Source organism: Pseudophryne corroboree, chromosome 6 (assembly GCF_028390025.1).
Source record: "Pseudophryne corroboree isolate aPseCor3 chromosome 6, aPseCor3.hap2, whole genome shotgun sequence".
In the NCBI taxonomy this organism is placed as follows: Eukaryota; Metazoa; Chordata; class Amphibia; order Anura; family Myobatrachidae; genus Pseudophryne; species Pseudophryne corroboree.
The window spans coordinates 414,340,679-414,353,541 of NC_086449.1; positions in this window are offsets into that span (position 1 = coordinate 414,340,679).

The window sequence follows — 12,863 nt, forward strand, 5'->3', positions numbered from 1 at the left end:
GAGGAGCCTATGCAGATTGGGGCTACCCGCCTCTCCTCGCGTGAGAAGACGCGGAGGAGACAGCAGGGGTTATGTTTGTACTGTGGGAATAAGGGTCATGTGGTAGTATCATGCCCAGAAAAGCCGGAAAACTTCAGGGCCTGAGGGTGATGGGAAATATCCTGTCAGGCCAGAAGTCAAAATTTCCCAAGAAGACTTTTATCATTCCGGTGACCTTGAAGATCCTCGGTCAAACTGTCAAGACTGAGGCCTTTGTGGACAGTGGGGCCGACGGGGTTTTTATGGACCGCCAATTCGCCCTGAATCACTCTGTTCCCTTAGTACCCTTGGCATCGGAAATTGAGATTTGTGGGTTAAACGGGGAACCATTATCCCAGGGTAAAATTACCTCTTGCACTAGCCAGATTTCTTTGTTTATTGGAGGCACACACTCTGAAAAATTGTCCTTTTATGTGACTGTCTGTACTTTTGCCCCATTGGTGTTGGGGTTACCCTGGTTAAGGGCCCACAATCCTCAATTTGACTGGGTCTCTGGGGAGATTCTTAGTTGGGGTACTGATTGTTTCAGGAGTTGCTTGAGCCTTCCAGTCAGGCTTTCGCAGCTAAGTTTGCCAGGATTGCCAGGATGTTATGCAGATTTTGCAGACGTGTTCTCCAAAAGAGTTGCAGAGGTACTACCTCCCCATCGCCCCTATGACTGTGCCATTGATTTGTTGCTGAATGCTAAGCTTCCCAAGAGCAGGTTGTACTCCCTGTCACGTCCTGAGACTCAGGCTATGGCAGAGTACATTCAGGAGAACTTGGCTAAGGGATTCATCAGACCTTCACAGTCTCCAGTTGGGTCGGGGTTCTTCTTCGTGGGTAAAAAGGACGGTTCATTGCGACCTTCAGGGAATTGAACCGTATCACGATTAAAAACTCATACCCACTGCCTCTCATTTCGGTTTTGTTTGACCAGCTTCGTACTGCCACCATTTTTTCTAAGATTGACCTACGCGGTGCGTACAATCTAATCCGAATAAGAGAGGGGGATGAATGGAAGACTGCCTTTAATACCCACTCAGGGCATTATGAATATTTGGTGATGCCTTTTGGGCTCTGTAATGCCCCGGCAGTCTTCCAGGATTTCATGAACGATGTGCTCAGGGAATATTTGGATAGATTCTTAGTTGTATACTTAGATGACATCCCAATCTTCTCCCATTCCCTGGAGGAACATCGGAAGCATGTACGCTTTGTCCTCCAGAAACTCAGAGACCACCGGCTTGGGGCGAAGCTGGAGAAGTGCGAATTTGAAGTTCAGCAAATCGCATTTCTAGGATATATTATCTCCCCAGAAGGTTTCCAAATGGAGGGTTCCAAGGTACAGGCAGTCCTGGATTGGGTGCAGCCCACTAGTTTGAAGGCGCTTCAGCGTTTTCTGGGCTTTGCGAATTTTTATAGACGATTTATCGCTGGATTTTCGTCTATAGTGGCGCCCTTGGTGGCACTCACTAAGAAAGGGGCGGATGTTGCTCACTGGTCTTGTTAGGCCAAAGCGGCTTTTGCCCGTCTCAAAAGGGCATTTGTCTCGGCCAAGGTGCTGCGACACCCAGATCCAGAGCGTCCTTTTGTGGTGGAGGTGGATGCCTCTGAGATGGGTATTGGGGCAGTGCTCTCTCAGATGGGGGTGTTTGATAATCGCCTTCATCCCTGTGCTTACTTTTCCCGTAAATTTTCGCCTGCCGAGATGAATTATGACGTGGGTAACCGGGAATTGTTGGCTATTAAGGATGCACTCGAGGAGTAGAGACACTGGCTTGAGGAAGCTAAGTTTGTGGTCTCAATTCTCACCGACCATAAGAATTTGGCATATTTAGAGTCAACGAAGCAGGCAGGCACGATGGGCTTTGTTTTTTGCTTGCTTTAATTTTTTGATAACATATCGCCCTGGGTCAAAAAACATCAAGGCTGATGCGCTCTCGCGGAGTTTTGCTCCAATCCAGGAGACCACCGAGGAGCCGTTGCCCATTGTGTCCCCATCATGTATTAAAGTGGGCATTACCCAGGACCTCTTGTCATTAGTCCTTAGAGCACAGGAGCAGGCTCCTCCAGACCTTCCGGTAGGTCTTTTGTTTGTGCCTCCTAGGTTAAGACAGCGAGTGTTCCTGGAATTCCATGCCAAGAAGTCGGCAGGTCACCCGGGTATTGCCAGAACTCGGGAGTTGCTATCTAGGGCGGTGTGGTGGCCCTCGGTGGCTAGGGATGTGGATCAGTGGGTTCGGGCATGTGACATCTGTGCCCGAAATAAGACTCCTAGAGGGGTTCCTGTTGGCCCATTACATCCACTCTCTATTCCATCTAAGCCATGGACCCACATTTCAATGGATTTTGTGGTGGACTTGCCCAAATCCTCAGGGATGACAGCCATCTGGGTTGTCGTTGACAGGTTTTCGAAGATGGCGCACTTCGTTCCATTGGTTGGGCTGCCATCGGCCAGACGCCTGTCTGAATTATTTATGCTGCATGTTGTGCGCCTCCACGGGTTGCCACTTGATGTGGTCTCTGACCGCGGATCCCAGTTTGTGGCAAAATTCTGGAGGGCATTTTGTTCCGATCTCTAGATTTCTGTCAGCTTGTCGTCAGGCTACCATCCGCAGTCTAATGGGCAGACTGAAAGGGTGAACCAGTCCTTGGAGCAGTTCCTCAGGTGTTATGTCTCCAAGTGTCAGACTGACTGGGTTGCTCATCTGTCCATGGCGGAGTTTGCCTATAACAACGCGGCTCACTCTGCTACAGGGATCTCTCCCTTCCTTTGTGTGTATGGGCATCATCCTAAGGCCAATTCTTTTGACCCCCTGGACTCCACGCCTGGTGGTTCCTCTGTGGTTTCGGTCCTTAGAGGTATTTGGAGGAAAGTGAAGAAAGCCCTTGTGTCTGTGTCATTAGTGACCAAAAGGGTTTTTGATAAGCGGAAAAGACCCTGCAGCTTCAAATTAGGAGACTTCGTCTGGTTGTCTACCAAGAATTTGAAGTTGAGACAGCCATCTCATAAGTTAGGCCCCCGGTTCATCGGTCCTTATAAGATCACTAGGGTAATCAATCCGGTGGCATTTCAGTTAGATCTACCCCGTTCTTTGGGTATCAATAAAACATTTCATTGTTCCCTTTTAAAACGAGCAATTAGTAATCCTTCTTCCAGTGGAAGACCTTCCCCTCTTCTGATACGTGGCCAGAGGGAGTTTGTTGTTGAAAGGATTCTTGACTCCAAGATGGTTCGGGGTCGGCTGTCATTTTTGGTGCACTGGAAGAGGTATGGCCCGGAGGAGCGGTCGTGGGTGCGCAGTTGTGATCTTCATGCCCCCAGACTGTTACGCTCTTTCTTCTCGCAATTCCTCGATAAACCCGGTGGTAGGGGTTCTTTGACCCCTCGTCAGAGGGGGGGTACTGTTAGGGTCTCCTGCTCTGTGCTGCCACGTCGTCATGGCAACCGGGAGACAAGTGCTAGCGGAGTAACCTGAGCGTAGCTGATACTCCGGTTCGGGTCTTTTGCTGTGTAGTGGTTACAGGCTCTGTGCACGGCAGGGGATCCAGTGCTGGTTTTTGTGCTCACAGTCTATGAGGTCTGAGTGGGGCGTGGACAGCACCTGCTATATAAACCCTCTTCTCAGGTTAGGCAGATGCTGCTGAATCTTTGTTGGTTAGTCAGTTCCTGAAAGCTAGCTAGTACTGTGTAACTTTGTATTTGTTTGTTGCTTACTGCAAATAGGCCTTGGGATTTGGTATTACACTCTGCCAATCCAGACCTAGCAGTAAGACTGGAGTCAGTCGTTTAACCTGCTGAGGTTCTTTTGCTACTCTGTGAACCTAGCAAGTTTGCGGCTGTATTCTCAGACTTGCCTGCCAAAATCCTTTCTCACTGTGCAAGGTGTTCAGGTGTCAGTTTAGTGGCAGTAAGCTGAACCAGTGCACTGCAAGTGAGGACTAGGATTGTGGAGACTCTCCTTGTGTCTATTATTCCATCTCTGACCAAGGAGTTTACTGCCACACCCGTTGGTAACCCTTTAGGGTTTTGCTGTTGCCCTTAGCAACAGCATTTCGGGTTCTCTACGTATTAAATCACTACATCTTGCTTCTTTCCATCTGAGCATTCCTAATACTAGGGAGACACCCAGTTTCTTAGCCTTTGAGCTTCTCTGTTCACTTTGTGTTTATTTTGTTACCCTATCACCTTCTGTGTATGTAATGTCATATTCCCCAGTCTGTCTGTGAGTTCATTTGTTTTGCATCCCTCACTGTTCAGACACCAGTACATTCCTGCTGGCACTGGTGTGCATAACACAGATTGCTTAAAGGATCAGTTATTACCAGTCTACTGTCACCAGGAAACTAGCCAAATTTAAGGAGACAGGATCTACAGATAACCTGAGAGCCCAAGGAAGATCTTGCCATGACAAAATCATATTTTGAGGCACAATAGCAACATACAATACAATAGATCCTTGGGGTGGAATTCAAATGTTACCATGCTAGCAGTCACTAGATGGTGCCCAAATGGAGCTATTCAATTGTAGTTCCATTTGGATGCGATGGCTGCCAGTGTCTGCATTTCAGCTTGCACCCCCCGGGGGTGACGAGCTGTAATGCGTGAAAAGTGACCCAACTGCACTTTTCACAATTGCGGCCAGCACTTTGGTCAGCTTTAGCTGCTTTACGTGGCTAAGTCTGACTTCTATATTATCAGCACAAAAACAGAAACAATTGAATATTGCCCCCACAATCTCCCGTCACTTTAGACGGAAGATTGGGCGCAATAATCAATTGAATATCACCCTTGATGTTTCCAAATTTGCTCTCCAAATGAGTGTCAAAAGCAAACTTGGATGGTTTGAGTGTGTCAACATGAACAGTGCATCAATCACTTCAGAAGATTTGTCTCAAAGGAGCAAGTATATACAAAGTATACAAACTATATAAAAAGTATACAAAGGGCAAGGAGAAAGCCATTACTGGCAAAGTTTCAAAGGAGGCACCAACTGGCATGGGTGAAGGATCATCAATCCCAGACCATAGAACAATGGCAGAAAGTTATTTTTACTGATGAAAGTCACTTCTGCCTTTATTTCCACATTCAACGAAGCCAATACGTATGATGATTGCTGCATATGGAGCTGGGTGGTTGCTTGACCAATTAACATACATAATGCTAAAAGTGATCATTTGTATGCTATCACTCAATTAACAAACCTGCACATAGTCCCAAACAGAAAAGGTACAATTTCTCTCTTCTACCATATGATCCTGACACTGGAGTCATGAGTGCTGGATACTCATGAGGCAGTTTGGAGAGATGATATCAGCGCCTCTTTAAATGAGGACACAGAGAATGTGATTCACCCTGGGATCGCAAAATGCTTCATCAGTATTGTAATAAGAGAAAGTTCTTATAACATATACTCTATATTCACCTATAACCTCGGTCGGTGCATTCATTTTACTGGCTGCCTCCAAATTTCTGCTGCTCCCTATCTCACTACTTCCTATATACTTTTCCATTCAATTCTTGGTGAGCTAGCATTCCATCAGCATTCAGTCAGCCCATTTACAGTTCTGTGGCAACACCGCAAAGTGACATGTTTAGCATCTTGATGCTGTTGAGTTTAGGCGCTCAGCCTTGACAATAAATTCCAGCTGTGGACACATAATTTTCAAGCGGACAGGGTACTTGATGTCCTTGATATCAGTGCTGTCACACTTCCCCACTTTCTTCTGTGGGTGGCAGCTCAGCTCGTCAATAATGAGTTGGTAAGTGGCACAAGTTCTATGGAAATAGGGGAGAGAGCAAGCACCCAATAGTGTATTATTTAAAACATTCCTTATCAAACCAATAATGAAATTCTGTGCACCAGATGGACGCTAATAATTAGCATATCAGCAGAGGTCAGACTTTCCATATGGAGAAAATCCTCATGTAGAACTTCAACACCCTCTGCTTTACCCATGATGAGATTTTAAACCTCAGTGGAAAGAGATTATCTCCATAGTGCAGTACATTAGTATAAGGCATATACTGTACATATTTATTAAACACAGCACATGAGTAAAACTGTACAAGAAAGAATGAATAGGCTTATCTTTAAAAAGACCAATCTAGGGGGCGTGGCCTGACCATGGAGGAGAGCAGTCGCAGCTTGGCATAGCTTCTGCTCCACTAACATCATATCACCCTCCTAGCCTGCCCAGACCCACTCTCCCATACTGCCCCCCAGCAATATATATCCCCCCAACACCACTGCTGACAAACACCCGTGGTCGCGGAGTCGGGGAGCGCCGTGAAGGCTCCCGCGGATTGCGGCCCACTCACAGTCCCCAAGCCGGGGCCTTGATTACAGCGCTGACCCGCCGGACTTCCGTACGAGCCGCAGCGGCAGAACCCGTCATCAACCCACCTCTGCTGGGACTCGGGAGGCTGGCGGTCATCCGCGGGCGGGGATACGGACTCGACGGCCGCTCCGGCTGGCGGCGGCAGCTGCCTGGGGGGACGGTGCCTTCTCTCCCCGGCGCGGGACCCGGCGGCCATCTTGCCTTCAGCTACTGAGAGTCGTGTCGCGGCGGGGTACTGGAGACCCGGGGACGAGACACCTACGAGGTAGGCCCCCTGCCCACACTCTTTCTCCCCGGTGCCACTATGGAATGACCCCTGACAAAAGCCGATCGTCACGTCACCACCGGGGAGACGGACCATCGCGCCCGGAGCAGCGGCTGCTGCCCCCCCCTCCCCCAGTTCCTGCAGCCATCCACTGGAGAGGGGGCCTAGCAATACCTGGCCGGAGCCTCCCTGCCTCTAATCCTGCTATAGCTGGCACACTTGCCAAACAATCAGCCAGCCTGCAGTCAGAGCCCTCAATTCTACCCACCGACTTGATCTCCATTATCCACGCTCGGGGTGACCCTACCCCATAACCCGGAGGACTACTGTCTCACTCCCTGCCTCCCCGGCCCGCGGATTACGGCGACCGGCAGACGCGTCTGCCACACTCTCACAGGCAGAAACATAGGCACCAAGACACAGGGAGACGGGAGCTGCACTGAACAGATCGTTACTCCACAGTGCAGTGAGGAACTCTCCCTCACCTATCTATCTGCCGTTTCTTCTTGCATATGCCCCGCGGTGACGGGATGATAGCCTGAGGCCTACGGCCTTGGCCCTGCACCACACCTGCCTCTACAGGCTCCGGGACCTCACTCCTACAGCAAGATCCCCTATGCCTCACGCCCCGCACTTTCCTTACCCCTGGTGCTGTACAACCATGATGGAAGCGCACTGAAAATTATTACTTAATATGTGAGGCCCGTTATATCCTTTACTAATTACATCCCTTGCGAGTGGATTCCACATATCTATCCAGAATTACCTGCATGGAAAAGTTCCTGATCCCTCTGCCCGTGATATCCGCAGGCACTGCTCAACACTCTCAAGACGGTACCCCCCGCGGCGAGTCGTCTGATTCCGACCACTCGACTACTCGCTCGCTATCCCAACGTTCCCGCAAATCACGCCTGCCTACCAAACAACCAAAGATGAAACATAAAGACCTGGTAGCGGTCCTAGGGCCGCTCTTAGATGAGAAGCTAGCGGGAATTAAAGAAGCCATCGAATCTTCCTCGACCCTGCTGACTCAGCATTCCACACGCCTCGATGAAGCGGAACAGAGGATATCGACCCTAGAAGATAATTTGGAGGAAGCCCAACGTTCCCTACAGGCCAGACAACTGGAGGTCTCTGACCTATCGGAGAAGCTCGATAACCTCGAAAATCGCAGCAGACGCAATAATCTGCGGGTCATAGGTATCCCTGAATCGGTGAAAGGCCGCGAGCTCTCAGACCTCCTTTCATCTAGCATCCCGGAATGACTGTCTATAGATCTAAAAGGAACCCCTCTCGCTATCGAGAGAGCCCACAGATTGGGACCCGAAAGAAAAAATTCCTCGGGACGTCCTCGCCCAGTCATCGTGCGTTTTCTGAACTATGCAGACAAAGCGAATCTCCTTGACCATTACCGCAAGGCCACCGACCTCTACATCAATGGAGAACGCCTTCTCATCTTTCAGGACTTCTCCGCATTGGTATCCAACAAGCGCAGAGAGTTTGCCCCCATCTGCAAACACCTCTTTGACGCGAAGATCAAATTTTCACTACTATACCCTGCCAGTCTCAGGGTCTTCGAAGATGGGCGGCCGCATTTCTTTGAGGACCCTGGGGAGGCCAGACTACATTTCACCATACCTGACACTTGATCACTGCATAATTATACTTCTTAGCAACCCACTGCTGCCTAAGTCTGCACTTGGGCCTCACATGATGCTCTTGAGAAGTGTGATAGATATTCACTTTTGATTTACTATCTACACTTCCTGTTGTTCATAGATGTTTTTGTTAATATTTGTATGTTTTGTTAAGTTTACCTGCCTGGGCTGGGACCCCTTCCCCCCATTGGGGGATCCCCCCCCCCGCTCGCTGGGACGGGGTGGGACCCTACTTCACTCTTCATATTCCCCTTTTACTCTTCTACCCGGTAGGGGTGGGTTGACATGTCTACTGACGCCCACCCACACCCCTATGTAGACGGAGATACAACAACTACGTTACTCCGCATAGTATCATGGAACACGGAGGGCCTTAATCACCCGGTTAAGAGGAAAAAAGTGATCTCTCACCTGAAGCGTATGTCCCCCCATATCATATTCCTCCAAGAGACCCACTGGTTAGATGACCCTAGACACACCTTACGTGCCCCTTGGATAGGAGAATGCATCTCAGCTCCATACCACTCTAAGTCAAGGGGGGTGGCAATATTGTTTCATACTAATTTCCAATATTCTATACAGAGAAAACTTTTCGACCCTGAAGGTAGATTTCTATTAATAGATGTATGTATCGATAACGTTATTTATACACTTCTAAATCTCTATGCACCCAACATCTCATCTGATTTCTTTTTTGCAGATCTTTTGACGACTCTATATACCTGGGGCAGCCAGAATTTAATAGTTGGAGGAGACTTCAATTTAGTGGTCGACCCATCCATGGACAGATCTAGGGTGAGTACCACCACAGCTACGACCCTCACACAGCTCCTGTCTTCTTTCTGCTCCCAGTTAGACCTCGTAGACCCCTGGCGGATACTCCACCCCACTCAGAAGGACTTTTCTTTTTACTCCCACCCGCATTCCTCTCACTCTCGAATTGACTATATATTCACTGCCACTCACCTCCTCTCCAGGGTTGTACACACCTCCATTGATAACATCATCATTTCAGATCATGCCCCCATATCTCTTCATATCCAACTGGCCATGTCCCCCCATAGCCCACCTCGCTGGCGCTTCCCTGCCTACCTCCGCCACTCCAACGACTTTCTCCTACATATGAAGCAATCTTGGCTCAACTATACCATGGACAATAAAGACCAGAGCTTAGACGCACCGGTCTTTTGGGGAGCGGCTAAAGCCGTCCTTCGAGGACATGTAATGTCATATACCCACTCTAAACGGAAGAAATTTTCTTCTAAATTACAGTCCCTAAGCACCACACTCACCTCTGCATATAGATGATATACTCAACATGATACCCCTGCCCACAAAGAGGCTTATCTATCAGCCAAACTTATCTATGACACATTCCTCACGGAGCGGGCCCAACTGTCCTACGACTACCAACGTAACAGACTCCACAGATGGGGCAACAAGTCAGGCAAATTACTGGCCAATCTAATCAAAGGACCTAAAGCCCGCACATGGGTAAACGCCATTAACAGCCAAGACACGCTGAATACCGACCCCGAAATCATTTGCACTAAATTTAGAGACTTTTATCAATCTCTGTATGCCAAGGGCCCTGATGACCTGGATGCCAACCTCGCTTTCCTGGAGGAGGCTGCCCTTCCTGTCCTAAACCAGGAGGAGAGAGAATCTTTGGAGACCCCAGTCACAATCGAGGAGATTGTTGACGTCATCAAGTCTCTACCGAATAACAAAAGCCCCGGTCCTGATGGTTTTGGCGCAGAGTTTTATAAAATGCTTCGGGATGAGCTGGCCCCCACCCTCACGTCTCTTTACAATCACATCCTCACCTCCAAACAAACCCCAATTAGATTCAATGAGGCCACGATTATAGTCATAGCGAAACCTGGAAAAGACCCCTCCCTTCCTGGCTCTTACAGACCGATCTCCCTCCTGAACCAGGATTTTAAGATCCTCATGAAACTGATGGCCAATAGACTGCAGCTCTGCCTATCTCGAATTATATCGCCTGCACAACTAGGATTTATCAAACACAGACAGTCTGTTCGGGGCATTAGGACCACCTTGGCGGCCATAACACACTCACGCTCCCATAACCTTATAGACAATATCCTAATAAATCTTGATGCAGAGAAGGCTTTTGACAAGATTGCCTGGCCTCATCTTGCAAGAGTTTTATCATATCAGCAATTTGGCGATAAATTTCGTGGCCTTGTTGACTCTCTTTATGACAACCCTACCGCCCAGGTGGTAGTCAATAATATTCCCTCAGCTCCCATCACCCTCGAGAGAGGAACTAGACAGGGCTGCCCTCTCTCCCCCCTCCTCTTCAACCTAGCTCTAGAGCCATTTATACGCTACATTCTCAACCTCCCAGTATTTCGGGGTATTAAAATCAGTAACAGAGAGATTAAATTAATGGCATTCGCGGACGACATCCTTCTGCTCACCTCTAACCCAAGACAATCTGTTATGGCGCTACAGAAGGCCATCTCTCGTTTTTCCTCCTTTGCAGGATTCTCGATTAATCTAGATAAATCAGAGGCTTTGGCTATTTTTCCCCAGATAACTACGGGATGGGACACCCCCTTTCCATTTCGGTGGGCCCCTGCCCATATCACGTACCTAGGAGTCATTCTCCCCTCTGACCCTGCTCGCCTCTACCCTGACAATATACACCACATCCTCACTAAAATCCTAACCGAGTTGATGCTATGGCAAAAACTACCCCTTAATCTATCTCTAAATTCATCTGGGCCGGTAAAAGACCCAGAATAAGCTTCTTTAAATTGTCTCAGACAGTGCAGAATGGGGGGCTGAATCTGCCGGACATAGAGCAATACAATAGGGCCTGCCTGCTCCGTTTTGCTATGGATTGGCTCAACGGCACATCGGTTTTCACTGATTCGCTGGTTGATTCCCAACTCTGCACCCCTTTGTCTCTTAGTTTTGTCCTACATGCTTCCAAATCTGATCTACCATCCACTCTCATGGACAATGTACTCCTAACATCCACTGCGGTGGCTTGGAGACTTTCCAGGAAATCTTTAAAATTACAACATACCTTCTCCTTGTTCCTTCCCCTCCTTGGCAACACACACTTTTAAAAAGGGTCTGGCCTCATACCCTTTCAATGCTTGGCATACTGCTAGTCTCACACGAGTCGGTGATTTCCTCGATTCTGGGAAGAAGCCACTCACTTTCACTGAAGCACTTGCCAAATTCGACGTTAACCCTAACCACGAATTCTACTTCTTTCAGGCCTCACATTATGTACATTCAGTTCTCTCTCACCTCGGCCCATCAGATTTTACTAACAGCCTAGACGCACTACTACGCTCGGGGACATGCTCCATCTCGTCCCTATATGCCCGCATTCGAACTGAACATATTCCCACCACTGACCTATCCCAAGTACAGACATGGTCCTCTCAAATCCCTTCCATGACCCCGGAAGCCATAATGGACAGCTTCACATCTTCCCTTAAACTTATTCCGGCTAGTCTATATCAGGAAATGTCCTACAAAATTTTACATAGAGCTTATGTCTCCCCAAGGAGGGGTCATTTGATGGGCTTATCTGATTCGGCAAAATGCTTAAAATGCTCAGCACCAGTAGCTGATCTTATGCATTGCTTTGGCACTGTCCCCTTATTCAGACATTTTGGGCTGAATTACAGTCATACGGTGCCTCCGAGTTAGGTCTGCACTTCCAATGTACTGCCCCTTGGGCTCTCTTTGGGTATATCCTGGACCAACCTAAATCTCCCCCCCAGAACACGAAAATGATAGTGATTCTCTCAGCGGTTGGCAGAAATGCCATCCTCCAACAATGGATCTCCGATAACCCCCCTACACTGACACTAGCTACCTCTAGGCTACTCTTCCTATTCACAATGGATTGGCTGGAAACGTCTCTAAACAAAGAGATATTGACCCCTGCGTTATTTAAATGCTGGGGCCGATTTATCAATACATTGCCCACTCTGACAAAATTGGAAATTAAACAGAGTTTTCAATGTACCACGTGGTACGGTAGACAACTTTTATCTGATGGCCCTCCCGTCTCCCTTTCATAATCAAGTAACCCTCTACACCTCTATGCTCTTCTGACTTTCCTGTCCCTATTATCGTACCCCCTGCTACTACCTCCCTAGGCTCCCTTTACTCCTCCACCCTACACCCTTTCTACAAATCTCCGTCGCATATACATCCTCGCTTGCTCTGATGATATCTCCATGGATGGGTCGGCGGTCCCTTCACCCTGGCAGGTACTGTTGTTTGTTGTTTTTGGTTTCTTCTTCTTGTTTTTTTTCACTGTGCATCATTACCTTTTCTATATTCTTACTTTATTATTATTTTTAGTTACTTGTTCCCCAATAGGGAGAACATACTAGAATGTTCTATTATCTAAACTAGTTATATTATTACATTGCTTCTGCCTCTAGGATAATTTGGGGATAGATAGTTCTATGATACAGTTCTTATATGATTCCCATAACACTGTCGCCCATAGTTGTCCTATTTTGTACTAGAAAATAGAGAAAATGAGGTTTTGTCTCTGATTTGGTCGCTTATCT